Source organism: Culex quinquefasciatus, chromosome 1 (assembly GCF_015732765.1).
Source record: "Culex quinquefasciatus strain JHB chromosome 1, VPISU_Cqui_1.0_pri_paternal, whole genome shotgun sequence".
Classification (NCBI taxonomy): Eukaryota; Metazoa; Arthropoda; class Insecta; order Diptera; family Culicidae; genus Culex; species Culex quinquefasciatus.
In genome coordinates this window covers 87,252,723-87,273,168 of record NC_051861.1, presented here as the reverse complement: position 1 = coordinate 87,273,168, position 20,446 = coordinate 87,252,723, and the positions used below count along the sequence as shown (strand labels likewise).

Genomic DNA, 20,446 nt, shown 5'->3' with positions numbered 1-20,446 from the left:
AATTTTTCAGTTAAAATTAAATGTTAAGTGGCAAAATCTTGAAAAAGTTGCATTTATTAGAAAATCTTCAAAGTGTGCAATTCTGCACCAAACCCGGCAATAGATTTGACTTATATTTTTTGATTTGGCTCTAACTTGTGGTCATTGGTTCACCCATACTTTGGCATCTGTTCATACAAAAATGGTACGTATATATTCGAAAATCTGTTACTTTTCAATGAAATTTTTGATTAATTTGTTGTCTTCGGCAAAGTTGTAAGTATGTATTGTTGAGGAATATTCAAAAAAAAATAGGTACACGGAAAATTTGGGATAATTAATGGTCGAAATCGGTCAAGTACTTTTTGCAACTTTGATTTTGCATTGAAAACTGAAGTCAAAAATAATGTTCGAGTCAATTTTTTTTTCCTAAAAATTAGGCCGTTGCAAATATTTTTCAAAAAAAAAATATTTTTTTCGAAAAACTTCAAAATTTTAATGAAAATTAAAGTTTAATCAACTGAAAACCAGTTAAAATGCATTTTCCCGCGTTTCTTAGGCCGATGCAAATATTTAAAAAAGTTTTTGTCCCTCGGCCCTGGCCGAGGTCAAGGGGGGGGGGCAAAAAAATAAAAAAAAAAAATAAAAATTTAAATTACAAGCCATAATCTTCGCATTCAAATAAAAAAGTGTTTTAAAATGCATTTTACACTAGTTCAGTTGTTTTGCAATCATCAGTTTTCAAAAAATCTAAGATCTGACAAAAACAAAAATTGTATCGAAAAAAAAGATTTTGCATCGAAAATTTACAAAAAATCTTAAGATTTTTTAATAAACCCAAACATGCTAAAAATGAGTTTAAACGCAGGAAAATGGATTTTAATTTATTTCAGCTGGTTGTCCTTGAATTTTCATTGAAATTTTGAAGTTTATTGTAAAAATATTTTTTTGCCCCCTGATTTTTCGGGCCAATTTTGAAGGGGGGGGGGGGGGGTTTGACAAAAACTTTTAAAAATATTTGTACCAGCCTTATCATATTAAGCATGTTTGAATTATTTTGAAAACATTTAAAATTCTCATAAAATACCAATGTACAGTCCCACAAAAAAAAAAAAAAAAATTGGGAAAAAATTCCGTCAATACCTCGATATTTTCAAAACTAATGATTGGAAAGCAACTGTACGTCTTCAAAATGCATTTTAAAACACTTTTTTTTTATCCAAATGTTGAAACCTGAGCTTGTAATTTCAATTTTTATGGGGGGGGGGACAAAAAATTAAAAAATATAAAAATTGAAAACATTTTGATAAATAAAAGTCTTTTAAAATGCATTTTGCAGACGTACAGTTGCTTTCCAATCATTAGTTTTGAAAATATCGAGGTATTGACGGAATTTTTTCCCAAATTTTTTTTTTTTTTTTGCGGGAGTGTACATTGGACTTGGGTTAGAGGCGAGGGACATAAATATTTGCAACGGCCTTACAGTCTAAAAAAAATCATACCTTGGCATCAAAAGTTTTATTTCATTCTCTTCTAGGGCTCAAAAGTTGCGGTTTGACAAGCTTACAAGTTTGATACTGCAATTGTGGAACACCTGAATTTAACTGATGATTAAAAATATATCATATAATTCATGAAAAATTACAAGCATCACTTTCTTTGATTTAAGAGCATAAAATCGTTATTTTGTTAAAATATACTTTCTTGGAGATTGACATTTCGATTATACCATTAAAAGAAAAAAAACGAAACTATTGGCGCTACGCCCCCCGGGGCATGGCCTTCCTCTAACGTGGGATTTCTGCTCCAGCGCCTCTGACGAGACAGGAGAAACCGGGACCGACGTTTTACTTCACCATCCGATAGAAGCTCAGTGGATAAGGCGGGAATCGAACCCGCGTCTCATAGCATCATCGGGATCGGCAGCCGAAGCCGCTACCCCTGCGCCACGAGACCCACCATTAAAAGAAAATAAACGTTAAATTTGCATTGGGTCGTCATGTTGTTTTTTTCACTTATCGATTTTCTATGCTTTTTGAAAATTGGGTGATACCTAAACTATTCCGAACAGGAGAGATAAGCGTATCCATTTTAAAGGCTAAAAATAATAAATAAATGATATTGTTGATATTCAGTTAATGTCAAAAAAAAGTGAAATCAGTTTTCGTGTAATGCACACGGTATCCTGTTTGTTTAAATCAAAAGTGTTTTGTTTGAGATTAGCTTGCTTTTAATTTTTTTCACAATTATGATTCAGTATTTTTTGTATAAAGAAGTTTCAAATGGTGTTAATCTCTCCAACCTTAATTTTTTTTATTTATGATGAAAAAATAATATGGATTGTTCCAAGGAAATTAAACTGAGTCGTAAAACTGGTTCAAATATTACGTCCAGGCTATATAAATGTTATACTTAAGTAACGTCATATTGCAAAATTAGCAGAGAATTGGAACCACAACCATGATTTGCAGCATAACCACTAAACTCAAAGTAAACTAAACGGTACCATTTTAATGCAGAAATCATCATAATACTAATGGTGTTTTTAAGACCTTTTGTTTTGGATTTCCCTGAACCACAACGAGACTTTCTCAAAATAAAAACACACATTCAAAAACGAGCGATTAAAACCATTTGCATACGCACACACCCACCCACGTGATCACAATGAAAGGTGTATGTGTGCTTTTTATTACAATTGCTTCGTTACATTACACTTTTTCCCCTGATGAAGAGCCCTTTGTAACTCAGTCTCAAATTCAAATAAGCCATAACAGTTAGGCCTGGGGGTGGCAGAAGGGGAAAAGCTCTTCAAACTATTTTCGATCCAATCGCCTGCACATAAACAAAGACCCAAAGTACAATTTGACCCAATTTTCGTTCCACGATTTTTCCTCCCTCTCCCTTTCTCTCTAGCTCTGATGTGCAATCTGTCTGGGGCCTTGATGGTTTGTTGTCAAAAAATGATGGTTCGAACCTAAGGTAAACGATAGAGAAGGGGAAGGGATAGGTGGGGGCAGTAAAAGTTAACCACCCGTGATGGGGCTGCTCTTTTTCACGTGTTTTAAGCCCGGTGTGTAACTAACTGGCGTGTGCGTGGGTGGTGCTGCATTGGAGGTGGTAGGACGGCTCCATGGGGTTGGAATAAAAATAAAATACGCGTATCTACACGGGAGTTGAACCAGCAAAACGCACTAATCAAATTGTAATTCTCATTGATATGGGAAAAAATGTACGTTTGCAATAGGTTCTAATTGATCCAGATATTTCAACTCAATAAATTCACATTCCGAATTCAAAATTAATTAGCTTAACTAAAAATTGTGTGAAAAAAAAATCAACTGGAAATTAAGGTGCCCAGAAAACATGACCCCCTGCTCCACAAGCGGAAAATGGATTTTTGGGTAATTTTAAGCATCTGTGCAAATTTGAGCGAAATTTATAGAGATTAACCCATTGATACCCGAGCCTAGAGTTGATGGAAAAAATGTTTTTCATACAAAAATGACTTTTAAAAATCGTTAATAACTTTTCAGGATCACGTTTTACAGCTATGGTATGTTCTACAAAAACGTAGAGCATTAAATTTCCAATGAGAATCTAACTTTTGGGAATATTTGGATGGAAGTAGCACACCGTGCAAACCAAACCGTACGAAAATTGGGTTTTCCATACATTTTTTCGATTTTTTTTTCCATACAAACTTCACCTTCGAGTATCAATGGGTAAATGTTGACCGATTTTGCTCATATTTTGCCCAGAATCCTAAAATAGCTTAAGGAACAATATTCAGCTTGAGGTTTTGAGAAAAAGTCCCATATTCTGGGCACCCTGATGGACATTCGAATTTGAAAAATTGCTCGCCAGCTTGGCAGTGTGAGGCCAGACACCTTTTGAAGACCTCACTTTTAAGAGCAAGCGAATGAAGCATAAACACCGGTACTGCGAGAGGTAAACAAATTGCTTTGGTAAGCTGTGCTATTAAAGGCATGAAATAAATTTTACTTAAAAATAAAGTTAGTTTACACGAGTTTTAATTTGGTCTACAGTAGATCATATATTTGTCAGAAACATTATTACATATAAATCTTTCAATTTTTATACATATTTCGACGTGGAAGACCCTGTCACTGAATTGGAAATATGGAAATATTATTTGAAAATACAGTTTAAACAAATATTGTTGAAAAAATTGTCATATTTTGTCATACGACCATTTAACTGTTAAGACTAAAAGCTTTACTAGTGATATTTTCCATAAATTCCTGATTTGTTGACAATTTCTGGTCAAATTAAAACAAGAATCCGATTCGATACTGAACCGGGTTGACTTCTCAAAAGTAAACTTTTCAAATAGTTAACAAGAGAATATAAATATCTTTCTTTTACCATAGTCTGAAATATTTACAATCTGTTTTTGAACAGGTCAGCAGAAACGCACCGAAATCCATACAAAATTATTTGGAACATTGAGATTTCTATATCAATCATAACAATTTAAATGGGCCAATATGAGTTTGTAAACAAAGACTTCATATGTTAACATCCACTTACGTGAGCAGAAAACACTGTCACAGTAAAAAATAATGTAAATTTGGAAGCTGTAATTTTGGAAGGTTGAATATTACCTCTTTTATGATGTAATTTTACCTCAATTTAGACTGAAAAAGTGACATTACACCATAAAAGTGGTAACATTACACATTTCCAGAGGTAAAATTACGCCTTTTTTCTGACATAAAAGATGTACCCCTTCCCAGATGTAATATTACCATGATTTTTTTTTCTGTGTGTGTTTACAAACTCATATGACCAATTACATTGTATTGATTGATTTTTAATGCAAAGGGACAATTGATTTACCTATTTTTGTGACCACGATGACACCTTGAACATGAATAAAAAGTTTTAAAAAGGATTTACAGAAAGTATCTCTTTTGACATCTCATGTTCACAGAAAAACAATTCTCGCAATCGTGAATTATGTTCACGAATGTGAGAACCCCGAAGGAATTTATTCATGAGTATGCACAGAAAAAAAGTTGAATTTTGGAATGTTGAAAATTTGGTAGGTTGAATATTAACTCTATTTTTGAGTAATATTACATAAAAAATGTGTAAAAATGTAAACCTTGAGTATTCATCAAAAACTGATGAAAATTCATCATTTTCTGGGGTAAAATAAATCATTTTTTTGCCACAAAATCTGTCACCATTTCCTGATGAATATTACCATAATTTTTTTTCTGTGTGGTGCATTTGCACTATAAACGTGAATATATTCCTTCGTGGTTCTCGCATTCGTGAATTTAATTCACGATTTCGAGAATTGATTTTTTCCGTGTTACATTGTCAATTTATTTATTTTTTCTTGAAAAAAAAGTGATGCGCCTTTTATAGTTGTTAAAATAAACAAATGGCTTTAGGACCCTGTTGTACGCCATCACAATTTAACATTCGTTTATTTATAAATTGATATTTGTTTTCATATTTACCAAATTTTTCAAGCATGTCCCCTCTAAAGCTCAATCATGTGTTTTCAAAAGTAATTTTTCGGAAAGTCATCCAAATGTTGCATAAAAATGATCCTTTGAACATTAAGTGCTAGTTTCTTTTTCAAAAATCCTCAAATTCAAGCCATGCACAAACCACCTGCGTCTGTGTTAGATTAGTTTAGATTAGAATAAAAATTTTAGCAATGCTCAAACCATAATAAGGGACCATCCATAAACCACGCGGACACTTTTTTGGAAATGTCGAACCAGCATAAAAATGTGATGGTAAAATCGCATGCAAAAGCATGCACATCACCTTTGTGAGAAACGTCATGTAGTTACACACTTCATGTAAACTTTTTCTACACACAAAAAAAGGTGCAACTGACGGGGTTCCAGAGAGGACTGGCGCCTTAGCCAGCTCGGCTATCAAACCGTTGACGAGTGGAAAAGATGAACGCCTCTATGAGCAAGACATTTCGGTCAAATGGGTGTAGTATTACATAGAATGAAAAAAAAAACATATCCAGGCCTTTTACACGTAGCTTTATTACTCATTTTTTTTTTTGCTGTGAAGCCTGACATTTTAGTACTGCTAAGAATAATGAAATATATTTTTGCTAATTTATTTTGTGTGATGAAAAAATAATTTCGTTTCTTCAAAAGGTCATAAAAACTTAGTTAAAACGCAATGAAGTTGCAAATATTATATTGTTCTACAATAACGATCGACATACTGATCCAATGAGATGCTAAATCAAATAATATTCCTTTATTTATATCCTATAAAAGTTCTTACTTTCCCTGTTTAACTTACAGATTCAATCTTTAACCTTTTTTACGGTTTCAACCGTGAATGAATTACGCAAACGTCTCCCAAACCCCAAAAAAACGATCCCAATTAACCCTTCCCTTTAACGGTCACCCAAAAGACGAACAAAAAAAGAAGCAAAAAAAGATTTACGATACCATCAAGTTCACTTTTACCTTCATTTTTTTTCATCTCTCAAGTCCAAACGCATCCTCCTCCAATCCTTTCGACCCTCGGGCGCGCGACTTGCACTTCTGAAATCTTTTTTTTGTTCATCGTTTGCTGGTCACGGCAGATTTTTTCGTTTGCGTGTTTCTGCAAAAAAACTCCTAACTTTCGCTCTTGCGATTTTTTCTCTCTTTGTGTGTTCTGATGCTGGCTGCTGCTCGGGTGATTTTGTCGGGGTGACACTGAAATTTCGGCTCTGGCGGGACTCTGTTGCGCTTCGGCGACACTTTTTTCAAACAAAGGAAAATAAAAATCGCCACACACACACTCTCACACGAGTAAACACGCGCGCGTATTCTGGTTCGGCTTTTTTTCCCCGATTTTGGTCGGTGCACTCTGGCGCCCGCTCGATTGTTTGCTTCTAATTCGCACCAACACATTGACGTTACGATTGGGTTCCGGTTTGTGGAGCCGTTGTCTATTGTTCTCTCTTCCCTGGCAGAGTCTGGGTTCGTTCAGCTTGACGTTTGAACGCGAACTGAAGTAAGTTTACAAGTTATGAAACCGTTCGTTGACCGTTTTGGTTGAGTTTCCTTCAAAGGAAAAAAGTTACACAAACAAAAAAAAACCTTTTTCTTCTCCAAAGTCCCCAAAGTGTCCGCCAATCAAAAAGAGTGGGGAAAGAGGGGCAACTAGGGGCCACTTCCGAAGAACGGAATAGAAACACGACCGGAACGGAACACGGATCGTAACCGACTGTGCCGACCAGTTTGGCGGTGACACTCGACAAGACTCTGCCTTCTGGCTCTGGTAGTATTTTTTCCCCGTTGCGCGCGTCCTCCTGGCTGGATCTCTTCCCCCACGTGCTGCTGGCTTCAGAGTTTGGCTGCGGTTGTGTGTGTATGTGTGAGTGAATGTGACTCCCCCGCGCGCGTGTTCTTGCCGCATACTACGATTCTCTCGCGGCGCGGCACCCTCCGTCGAAGCTGCTGAGAGAGTTTGTTAGCTCTCTCTGTGGAGTGGAGTTTGAGATCTCGAGTTTGGCGTTGAGAGAAAGAGATTTAGATGAATCGAGAGAGCAGATCAGTTCCACAGCAAATCACAATTTTGAATTGTTCAGAATTCAATCATTTTTTTAAAACTCGAATCAATTCTTCAAAAAGCATTCGATAGTAAAGATTATTTGATGTTCGATTATTCGGTGTGTATGGGACTTCAAAAAATCTCCAGACTTTCAGGTACTTCTTCAATAGAGAGGTACTTACTCATTTTTATTTGAACTATTCATGAAGGTTAAAATTAGACCATCGCAAAGTTCGATAAAATAATGTCATAAATTCATTGATATTTTGCTTTTTTGCCTTCCTCACCTCAATGAGGAAAGGCTTTAAAATCACTCGAAAAATGAACTTCTTTATTAGACCTCGTAGACCCACCTTCACGTATACCTATCGACTCAGAATCAAATTCTGATCAAATGTCTGTGTGTGTGTCTGGATGTTAGTCCGTGCACCGAAAAATATGCACACGATTATCTCCGGATTGGCTGAACCGATTTCAACCGTTTTGGTCTCATTTGATCGGTCTTGGGGTCCCACAAGACCCTAGTTAATATTATGAAGTTTAGTAAAGTACTTCAAAAGTTATGCTTAAAAAACGATTTCAAATAAAGTCCGGAAGATTGTAAAAAGGGTGGTTTTTGTAAGAAACCCCGTCATGTTATACATTATTTGAAAGGTATTTAAAAGACCTATCCAATGAGCTCAAAACGTTGAAGATCTGACAATCCTTTCAAAAGTTATGAGCACTTTAGTGTTATTTATGTACTTTTTGGAGGCCGGATCTCAAATATTTTGATGAAAACGTTGTCCGGATCCACCATGCGACCTGTCTTGGTATAGGTAATCAAAAGACCTTTTCAATGAGCCTAAAACGTTGAAGATCTGACGATTGTTATCCGAGCATTCGTTGGTGAAGGTTGTCTGAATCAACATGACTCGTCGCGTCCCGGCGCAAAACGCCGGCAATATTGCCCTACCTGCGGCTCAAGCAGGCAAAAAAGTGGGAATTTCCAAAAGGAAGGTTGAGGCCTCAACTGATGGCCAAAAACCGGGGATTTCCAAAAGGAAGGTGCTTTTGGAAGTGACATCGAACAGCAAAAAGACGAAAAAGAGCGACGGTACTGTACCGATGGATGAGGAGGAGGAGAACTCTTCGTCGCACGAGGAGCAGCTATTGAAGAACAACAAGTTTGCTGGACTGCCTGACGAGGACCAGGTAGCGGAAGCAAAGGAGAATGAAGTGAAACAGCGAAAGGAGAAACTGCCTCCTTTTTGTGCGGCAATCAGCAGCAACGATCGACTTTCGAGCGGGGCTGGTTGAACTCATCAAGTCTGGGAAAGTCCAAGGCAACATTCGTCTGTGTCAGGACGGATTTAAGGTGCTGGTGCAATCCAGGCAGCACTATCAACTGGTCAAGGATTACTTGACCGAAAACGAGGCGGAGTACTTTACCCATGATGTCGTCATGGATAAGCCGTACAAAATCGTCGTCAGAGGTCTGTACGACATGCCAGTGGAGGAATTAGCTGCCGAGCTAAAAGTTTTGAAACTGGATGTGTTGGCCGTGCACAAAATGAGCCGACGCAACAAAGACATCAAGTACCGTGACCAGCTCTACCTGCTGCATTTGGCTAAGGGATCGACGACGCTTCCTGAGCTGAAGGCAATTCGAGCGGTTTTCAACATTATCGTGTCGTGGGAGCGATACCGACCAGTGCATCGTGACGTCACACAATGCTTCAACTGCCTGGGTTTCGGGCACGGAGGTAAGAACTGCCACCTGAAGCGTCGTTGCGCCAAATGTGGTACCGATGCGCACATCACATCCCAGTGCATCCAAGATTCGCTGGTGAAGTGCCTCAACTGCAACGGTGAGCACTCGTCAACCGACCGAAAGTGCCCCAAGAGAGCTGAGTTCGTGAAAATTCGGCAGCAAGCATCGACGAAGAATCAGCCTCAGCGTCGTAGAACTCCTCCAGCCCTGGTGGAGCAAAATTTTCCACCTCTTCAACCGCGACGCCAGGTCCCGAACTTGGCACCGTTGCCGTTGGATCCCAGGAAGAGAGCTGAGATGAATCATCCACGGCCGGGTTCCAGCCAGGAGCCGAGACCGCCACCACCGGGCTTCAGCCAGGAGCCAAGACCAACCCAAGAACCAGCAGTTGAGGAAAATGGTAATGATCTTTACACCTCAACCGAACTCCTCAATATTTTCAAACAGATGTCCGCTGCACTGCGTGGATGCAAAACCAAGACCCAGCAGATTGAAGTGCTGACCTCGTTCGTCATCCAGTATGGATCGTAGGTCCCTCAAGCTGCTGAATTGGAACGCTTGCTCCATTAGGAGGAAGAATTTAGAGCTGGTGGATTTTCTTCGCGAGAAGGAGATCGACGTAGCTGCCATCACGGAAACTCATCTGAAGCCCGGTGAAAAAGTTTATCTGCAAAACTACAAGATCGCGACGCAGCTCGATAGGACCACCTCTGGAGGAGGAGGTGTGCTTGTCGCTGTTCATCGTGATCTCAAGCCACGCCGGCTGCCACACTTCAAGCTGGACATCATCGAGGCCGTTGGGGTGGAAATTCCCACTTCGGTTGGCCCAGTACTCTTCATTGCTGCATACTGCCCACGTCAGGTGAATTCCAGAGATGGTTCAGCAGCAAAACTGAAGAGCGATATCCAGAAGCTGACACGGCGGAGCGCAAAGTACATCATCGCTGGTGACCTCAACGCGAAGCATGAAGTTTGGGGCAACAGCAGGAGGAATCGGAACGGAGTGATTCTGCACAACGATCTGCAAAACGGATACTACAACGTTGTGAGTCCGGATCGTCCAACGAGGGTGGCTCGGTCTGGGAATCACTCAATCATCGACTTCTTCATTACCAATATGGCTGAGAACGTGGCTCATCCTGAGGTGTTTGAAGAGTTGAGTTCTGATCACTATCCGGTGGTTGTGGAGGTTGGAGCTTCCGTTACTCCGCAGCGGCAACCAACCCGGAAAGATTACCACAACGTTGACTGGCAGCAGTTTCAGCAAGTGGTCGACAGCAACATCGACTATGATCAACACCCGGAAACTTCTGCCGATATTGATCGTTCGCTGGAGGTGATCCAGCAGGCTATCAACCAAGCAGAGGCTGCCAACGTTCGGGAGGTTCCTGTTAATTTTAAGGTAACTGATATTGACGTAGATACTAAACACTTGATTAGACTTAGGAATGTTTATAGGAGACAATATCAACGGACTGGGGACTATGACAAAAGATTTCAGTGAACAATTTGAACAAAATCATACAAGACCGACTTGACAATATCAGAAATCAAGAATTTTCAAAACATGTAAGCCAGCTTGGGAATTATTCAAAACCATTTTGGAAACTTTCAAAAGTTCTTAAAAACAAACCAAAGCCTATTCCTCCTCTTATTGTTGAGGATTCTCCTTTGATTACATCCGAGGAAAAGGCAAATGCACTTGGGCTTCATTTTGTTAGTTCACATAATCTTGGCGCTTCCATGACCAGCCGTAAAGAAACATCAGTTGCCAATAGTATTTCAACAATCAATGACTCTACCTTTGAATTTCCTGCAGATTCCCATGTTTCTGGTGAGGAAGTCAAAGTTGCAGTTAAACAAATGAAAAATATGAAAGCTCCAGGCTTTGATAACATTTTAATCTAGTGTTGAAAAACAGAGTGATCAGTTCTTTCAACATCTAGCCAATATTTTCAATAAATGTTTGCAACTTGGTTACTTCCCCACCAATTGGAAGCTGGGCAAAGTCATACCAATTTTGAAGCCTCAAAAGATCCAACATCGCCAACAAGTTATCGTCCCATTAGTCTTTTGAGTAGTCTGTCCAAACTCTTTGAGAAGGTCATCTATTCAAGGCTTTTGGATTTTACCAACGATAATAATATAATTTTGAATGAGCAGTTTGGCTTCCGAAAGGGACATAATACTGCTCATCAGCTTACGAGAGTAACTAAAATCATCAAGCAGAACAAGCTTGAGTCTAAATCAACTGCTATGGCTTTGTTGGATGTTGAGAAGGCTTTTGACAATGTTTGGCATGATGGTTTGATACATAAACTGTATTTATACGGTTTTCCAATGTATCTTATCAAAATTATCCAGCACTATCTTTCGGAGAGATCGTTCAAGGTTTTTCTGAATGGGATTGCTTCTGGATTATTCAACATTGATGCTGGGGTTCCCCAAGGAAGTATTCTTGGCCCACTTCTGTACAATATTTTTACATCTGATTTGCCTACTCTTCCTGGTAATGGTGTGTTGTCACTTTTTGCTGATGACACTGCCGTTATTTATAAGGGTAAAATAACCAGATATTTAGTTGGCCGTCTTCAGAAGGGTCTTGACGTTCTTTCCGAATACTTTGGCGACTGGAAAATTCGCATAAATGCAGCCAAAACTCAAACCATCATTTTTCCACTTTCCAAATCGGCCAGATTTGTCCCAAAGGATGATGTTTTGATTAAAATGAATGATGTTTCGATACCCTGGTCAAAGGAAGTTGTCTATTTAGGTCTCATACTTGACTCGAAACTATTGTTTCGGCAGCATGTAGATAAAATATTGAACAAGTGCAGCATTCTCATCAGGTGTTTGTATCCTTTAATTAACAGAAAATCAAAGCTATCTTTGAAAAATAAGCTAGCAGTTTACAAACAAATAATTTACCCCGTTATTGAGTATGCAGTACCTGTTTGGGAGTGTTGCGCTAGAACTCATAAATTGAAGCTCCAGCGTGTCCAAAACAAGGTACTCAAAATGGTTTTGAATGTTCCTGGCTGGACAAGATCAAGTGAGGTTCATGAATTAGCAGAAGTAAAAATGTTGGATCAGAAGATTCAAGAAAAATGTTTGAAATTCAGGGAAAAATGTGCTATATCTGAATACCCCTTGATTCAAGGATTGGTTTAGTTTATGGTAAGATTAAGTTAGTTTTAGGTTAGGTTATGTTTTCTTAACATTTTTTTTCTCATTGTACCTAGTGTTACAAAAATGATAAATCATATACTTTTAAAGTTATAAAATGAACAGTGTTTAAATCACGAAAAGCAAACTAAAGCTGAAGAGCCACAGCTGACCACTTATTATGTAAACCAAATGTAATTATTATAAGAAAGATTCAATAAAGTATATTTAATTCAAAAAAAAAAAAAAAAAAAAAAAATATTGAAGATCTGACAACCCTATCAAAAGTTATAACCACTTAAGTGCTATTTATACATTTTTTTAGACCGGATCTCAAATATTTTGATAAAAATAAGTCTTGTTTAAACTCTTTTTTGAGGCTCTGTAGTGTAACTTCATGAATGTAAGGAAGGCACCACCCACCTAAAGGTGGATTAAGCAACGTTTTCAATAATGTAAAGGTAATGTAGATTGCATTTTGTGATATTTATTGTTTAAATTTTTTTGAGGAGATGGACTTGAAATTTGTTTGAATCGTAATAACAAAAAATCTGGAGGTAAAGCCAATAATTTCGGCTAACAATATAACCTTTCCTTTGAAAAAACTTATATAAGGCTAATGCAAATATTTTTCAAAGTTTTTGTCCTATTGCTCTGCACGGGTCGAGAGGGAGGGCGAGGGCAAAAAAATATAAAAATTGAAATAACAAGCCTTAGTCTCAAAATTTGCATGAATCTAGCAAAATATTGTAATAGGGCCGAAGCCGAAATGTAAACAAAGAGTCTATCCTGCTCGTTCCGCATGTAAACATCAACTGACGTGAGCAGGATAGACTCTTTGTTTACACTTCGGCTTCGGTCCTTTTACATTGTTTTGCACATGCACGTCGAAAATTAAAAAAAACTATTTTTTAATAAACTTAAACATGCTTAAAGTGATATGATTTACGTTTTCACCAAAATCTGGCCCCAAAAATGTATGTAAATAATACTTAACTGCCCATCATTGTAAAAACGGCTAATATCCACTTTTGGCAAAAACTATTATATCGAAATATAAAAAATATCAGCGTTGCCAAACTTTAAATTTTAATCAATCTTAATTGTTTTATTAAAATTAACTTCATAAACTTAACATTAAGAAATTGAATTGTATTTTTAACATATTTTTCTTTTCTTTTACAGGTACGTTTGAAGGGTAAACAAAACTTGTCAGGACACCAGCTACGAACAAAAGATGGTATAAAATGGTAGAAAATATAGTATAATTTTAGTATTTATTTTTTTCAGACTGCTCTCGCAGGGCCATAAAGAGAGAATAATAATAAAGTAATAAAACAATCATACATCATTTCAATTTGTTTCGACTTTAAACATTCTCAATGCAGACACTTTAAAAAAAACTTTACTTTTAAACAACTAAGGCTGTTGCTAATATGATTTAAGTTTTAAAACACAGATAGGGAAAACGTGAAACATGAGGAATATAAATATTATCATATATTCATAAATATTTTGACAATTGTTGACAGTAGCAAAGCCAAATTCTGGAGTTTTTTTTTAAAAGGTCCAATAAACCAAATTTCCAGTTTTTGATTTTTGGGTGTTTTTGAAAACGGCCTGAGTCAGGGGTATTAAAAACACCCAAAAAGCAAAAACTGAAAATTTGGTTTATTGGACCTTCTTTAAAAAAAAACTCCAGAATTCTAGGTTACTTTTTCAAACCCAACAATGCGCCAAGGGTTTCCTATGTACATAAGACTTTTTTTAAAATGTAAGCGAGGATTAATGTTTAAAGATTTTGGGATACTGTTTAATAAATCGTTTTAAAAATACGGCTTGAAATTTTAGTTAAAAAAGTTAGTTTTTCCCTCAGCATGAGCCGAAGGACAAAAACTTTTAATAAAATTAATACTAGCCCAACTTGTAGGTATTTCCAATCCAATTTGTACTAGTTTTTTTTAAACAAAATTCAAATTGATCTTTCGTTCAATATCTCTGTCATCTAAAATTGAATACGTTCAAAACGCTCCCCTCTTTGGCTCTCACACGCTTCCAGCATGCACGTGTGCGTTTTCAATACACAAACTCTCTCTTTCTCGTGTTTCCCTCAAGTTTTCCCTCCAAAGTCTCTCAAATATGACCCCCCTTCAACTGCTGCCACCCACACGTGCACGCCGAATTTGGCTCTCTTCCCCCTCTTTCTCCTTTCCCCTAATCCTCCATCATTCAGAGTGTCATTCTTTCCTCTTTCTCGCTGAGTGATTTGAATTAATCCATCTTTGTCACACCCACTTGTGGAGGACGCCGCAACAGCAGCAGCAACAACAACAACAGTCCAAAAGTCAGCAACTTTTTTTTTTCGCGTTCACTCTCGTGTTCAACACAATGAATTGACTTCGGTGTTGTTGTTGTTGCTGGAAGTCGCTCTCGATGTTCCCCGGCTCTGACTCATAGCGTTGCTGAATTGCATTATATTGGCCATCTGGATTAAAGATCGGAGCAGCAGTTTGTCGATGTATTTTCACAGTCACTCCACCACCGACTGGTCGTCATCGTGTCGTGGCTTGGTACAACATGCTGTATTTGGTCGTCACACCAGCAACGGTTCGTTTGAGTGGAAACTGGAAGAGATTCGGCGTCGCGATGATATATATGTATTGAATTAGTAAAATTAATTATGATACTAAAAATATATCAAAAAGTACAACAAATTATGTTATTAACTTATAAAATACTGGAATCTTGAACTAGATTTACTTCAAACAATAATCTTGATGAAATTGGCTTAAAAATTACCCACATTTACAAATTATTTTACAATTTTTCACAATTTTCTGCCAAAAAAAAATCTTCTATCATTGTCTCCAATTTTTATGAGAATAAATTCACAGCAGCCCCTCATCGATGACTCAAATATCGAAGCGCGCAAAAACCGAAAAGAAGCACGAACTCGTTTTAATTTGACTTTGGAGCCGCGACATCGCAACTGTGCTTCTCGGAAAATGAATTGAGAGTAAAATGCTCTCGCTCTCACTTGGCGTGCACTCTTTTTCTCTACTTCTCTCGCGAATCGCCCGACTGTGTCGCGTGCTGCTCAAATCAGTTAGCCGGTTTTATGCGGGTGGAAGTACAGAGTGTGCGAAGCACTTCGATTCGGGCGCGCGACTTGGTGTGGGTAAGACTGGGATGTCTTACGGATAGATCTTGTTTCAATTCAATAACAGTTAGAGGAAAAATCTAAATTTCATAATTTAGAAGCACAAAGTATAGCAAAATGCTTAGCTAATGATCGAACTAATTATTTAAACTATTCTTCTTTCACATATATGTTTCTTAAATGACTCCTTGAGTACATATTTTTTCAAAGTCAAGTTCTCTGAACTCAACCCAATTTGGTTCAAAGTGCAGAATGTTCAACTTTCAATGTGCATTTTTAAATATTGCATCATTAAAGTTAAACGAATTTCTACCATATTCCCAATGTCACGATCTTTTTTTCACACTTGTGCTAGCTCATTCGTTTTCGTGAATACATTTGAAAAAGTTTATGACCAACTTTTATAATTGGTATTTTGTTAATCATTGGATATTCCATGTTTATTATTGATTTTTTGTCCTCAGTTATCTTTTATTTGGAATAATCTTTGCACTGTTTTTTTTCTCAAATTTTTTGGCCTTTTATTTCAAGTTAGTCGATTGCAACTTGATTTTACGAAGCCTCTATTATCCAAAGTTTCGATTACCCGAAGATTTGTATGATGCTTGATTAATCCAATCACGTTTTATCTCCATTTTCTTATTTTTAACATCAAATTGCAGAGTTTTTTAATTTATTTTTTTTGAAATTATCCTAAAAACTATTGTTTTTCATATGTATATAGGACCCATTCAAAAAAAACTCTAGAATTCAACTTTTGCGACCCAATTTACATAAAATTTGAGTGGTTGGTTGCATGTTAACATACCAAATGCATTATTTTTTTTTATTTAAATCAACTTTTTTTGCCGTCATCTCAGATTTAAAAATAATAGGTCACTACACAAACAAACAGCTACCACGTGGACTAGCATCGCCTATAAAGAATAACTTTTTATTACTATTTGAACTATAGAATTATCATTTATGGTGATCCTGATACTATTTAGCTGTATTCTGAACCTCCAAATAAGAAAAAAAAACTGTTATGATGCAAATTTTACAATCACGTGGTAGCTGTTTGACATGTGACGTCGCGGTGTTCATCAAACATTCATAGCATGCTAAGGAAAATTTGATGCTTTTCTGGGGAAAACCGTTGGTTCCGAAACCCCCGGATGTATTGCCGTTGAGCTCGATGGGGGTTGACCGAATCGACCTGGTCTCTTAGGGAAAGTTGTTCTCCAGACGATTCCGCTCATTTCTGGCCATCCTAGAAGTTTCTTCATGTTTTCCCTAAGCCTGTAGGAGCGAATGAACGAAAATTCAAAATTTCCCATATTAAATCCTATGTAAACTTGAACTCGCTTGAGACAAGCCAGTTTTCAACCAAATAAGCTGAAATTTGGCGTGAGAGTCCCTATAGGTATGCCCTACAAGGGGAACCACACCAGAACTTGATCTGAGAACTTTTCAAAATCCGTACCCACATTGAGGGGTCTGGCAGCACTGCCATCGAGAGCAGATTGCTGTGATGTGGCGGTCCGCGAATTTTTATGTTTTTATCGCGTATTCTGGTGGTGTAATATGTATAATTGAGTGCAAATTGTTCCCATTGTGTAGTTTTCGTAGTAGCAAGTGAAATTTATTGAAAAATGCGAGATATTTAGTGACATCGAAGCAAAATCACTGCGCTCTTCGGTCGCTGTCGCAGCAGCACCGGTCGTGGCCGTATCGTTGTATTGGTGCAGTGTTTGTTTTGTGCTTGGGCTGAGTTCGATTCTTATAAGAATATTATCACGCGGAGAAAGATATGTATCCGGCAAGATTTCTTCGTATGGTTATGAATTGAATTGTGCGTGCATTGAGGGGCTTGTGGAAGTGAATATCGAAATACGTTTCTTTTACAAGTGCATGTGCTGGCAGCATTACCGTTGGACCAAAGGTGGAACTCGCAACTTGAGAGGACGTGATGGATGGAAGCGTTTAGGTGTGCGTGTTGAGGGTATCGTGCATGTGTGGTGAGTTGTGAGAGGGTAGTCAGTGTTGTCAAGTAAAAACTTAAGTCGGTTTTGAGTGAGAGAGATGCATGATATTTAAAGTATTCAAGTTGAAGTGAGAAGACGAGCGGAAGGGCGCTCGCAGTGTGCTGTTTGAAAGAGAAAGCAGAGCGAATGTAACAAAGAGTTGCCACCGTCACCGCGAAGAGTACAGAAAAAGAAGACAAATGCTTACTGGATTGGGTTTGACCCAGTTGGCCGAACTCCGAAAAGCAGAATCGAAAATTCGAAGAATAATTTTATTGTAACATTGTGAACAATAACACCGACCAATTTAATTCCTGTGCATTCCCAATTCGAGGATAAGCATAACATCAAGTTTTGGCAGTTTTTTTGGTTTTGTTTTTTTTTGTGAAATTTTTAGTGAGTTTGCATGGAGGAAGGGAGTGTGGACGAGCGACGTTCGCTGCTGCGTTTGTGCGGTTTGAGTGGCCGGTGGAGGTGCAGACGACGGGCTGTACTTCCGGAATGTCAAGGCAGCCGTCGAGATCATTAAAGATGGCGAGTTCGTTCTTTGTTGAATGTATTTGTGATTTTGCATGACAGAGAGTATGCGTGAGTAAAACTGGCAGCTGTGGCAGCGACATTTTTTGTAAATAAGCGAGAAGTGAGAAATGCCATGAATCATTTTAAGAATATTGTGATTAATCATGATTGTAAGGAAGCATGAATGAGTACTATTTTTAACTTAAATTAAATATTAGTGCCACGTGAATAATATCAACGAAACAATTAAACTCTATCATTTGGATCGTGTATGGATGGAAGCATGAAAGGATTCAATTTTATTATTTTTTCATTGACCTATTTATTTTAATGTATCAATTTATTTTACCTTATTTATTCATTTCAATCTATCTATTTACTTTAATTTATCTTTGTATGCATCTTATATTTTACATATTTTCCCCCACTTTCCATCTTCTTTTTTTTCTTTCCTTCTTTCATGTCGCGTAAATAATAATATACCGGTCGTTAAACGAGAATGTCCAACTTGAGTTCATGCGTCGTTTTACGGATTCGTTCTCCTCTTACTCTGATCTTATTTTTCCGATAATTATAAATATAACGTAAAAGATAAAACTACCTATAACGACTTTGGCTTAAAAATGTACCATTCGTGATAGTGTCACTTTATTATTAACTGCTCGAAACGAAATTTTCAGTTACTATTGTTCGTAATTTTGTCGGTCTCGTAGATCACTACTTTCGGAACATTTCATCATAAAATCCTGCAACACGATGAAATCATTGTAAACCTCACTTTAAAATTTTGATATAATTTAGTCGGAAACTACAAAAATACAATTTAATATATTGCTTAAATAGTAAAAGGAGGAAAAGCCCTTCTCACAGCGTCGTTGCTCGGAAGGCACGCCGACGGGGGAATGAATGATAATTTGGCACCGCGTTCGAATTAAAACTATTTCTAAATCATTGATTGTTTGTCTTACAGCAGCCGGCTGCCTAAGACCTATAAATTTACAACTGATAAACAAATTACTTATGGTCGCATCACCTACCACGGTGAATCCTGACCTCATACCCATCTTACTAACCCTCAAAACTCATGTGATACTTTGTCGGAGACGCAGTCGATTTGGCGGTCCCATCACTCAAGTATCGGACTAACATTCCCATCCACTTCCCGTGTCTTACCACTGGTCGTGGCCGGCGTCGGTATTGATCAGCACGATAGGGACCTTTGAAAATTGCGAAGGGGTGATGATTGGTTCCTACTTTTCATCTGTGGTCCACGGAGCAATTTTTGGGGGTCCTGGTCAATAACGAAGTAGCAGCTACGGGTAGACACCAATGCTATGCTATGCTAATAGGTCACTACACACATTGAGAAAATCATGGTAAAATCATCTTTTATGTTTTGCTTAAGATCAAATTTTAAATATTTTTTAAAGAATTTAATTTTCAAACAATTTGAACTGTGTTTTCTCCAAATTCAATTATATATTTATTATGAAACTTTTATAAAATTGAGATTTGAAAGAAATCGAGGAGCAAAATTATAATTGGGTCATCCCGAGCAGACGGCAATAACTTGGGAATAACATTTTTTGATATTTGAATATACTAGGCCAATAACATTTTATGTTATTTATAACAGAATTTGTTATTCGTCGTTATGATTTTTTTGTTATTAGATTGTTGTTGTAATAACAGTTTAATAACATTTTTAGTTATTCTTCGAACAAATCTTTGTTATTATTTTTTGTTATTTTAACAACTAATCCGATCATCCTACTAACAGTTTTAGTTATTCTTCTATAACAAAAAATGTTATTCCCAAGTTGTTTTGGCTTTCAACCAATATCAGACCAATAACAAATTTTGTTATGATAACATAAACTGTTATTAAACTCTTATTCATAAATGGATTTTTCATGAAGATTCCATAACATTTTCAGTTATTTTAACAGTATTTGTTATTGAAATGGCATGAATTTCGTTATTACCGTCTGCCCGGGATTCCAGCTCAACTGAGCAAATCTCTACGAAATCGGCCGTTTTCGACCATTTTTTTTTGTTTTTTTTTTATTATTTAGCTCAAACTTTGTGCTCAAACCATACAAGTCTCCATACAGTTTTGGCTGCTTTTTTTATTTTTAAATAAAAAAAAATGGGAGTAATACTCAATATTTGGCCCTTTTGAAGTGTTAGTCTTGATTTTTAAAAATTCAAAATATTTTTTCGAAAAGATCGGAAAATTTCTCTAATGTTTCATGTTTTAACATTGAAAATCGGACCATTAGTTGCTGAGATATCGACATTAGAAAA

General features: G+C 37.1%; 1 protein-coding gene and 1 long non-coding RNA gene across 3 annotated transcripts in view; one reads left to right on the top strand and one right to left on the bottom strand.

Annotated features, from left to right (window-relative positions):
• Nucleotides 1-7,228, bottom strand: part of LOC119765576 — a 37,368-nt gene extending 30,140 nt beyond the window's left edge. Inside the window, exon 1 of the long non-coding RNA XR_005276825.1 lies at nucleotides 6,462-7,228. This is a non-coding gene — a long non-coding RNA (uncharacterized LOC119765576). The remainder of the gene's footprint in view (nucleotides 1-6,461) is intronic.
• LOC6045948 (chaoptin) overlaps nucleotides 1-20,446 on the top strand; it is a 202,420-nt gene that overhangs the window by 102,805 nt on the left and 79,169 nt on the right. The gene's annotated exons all lie outside the window — the stretch shown is intronic.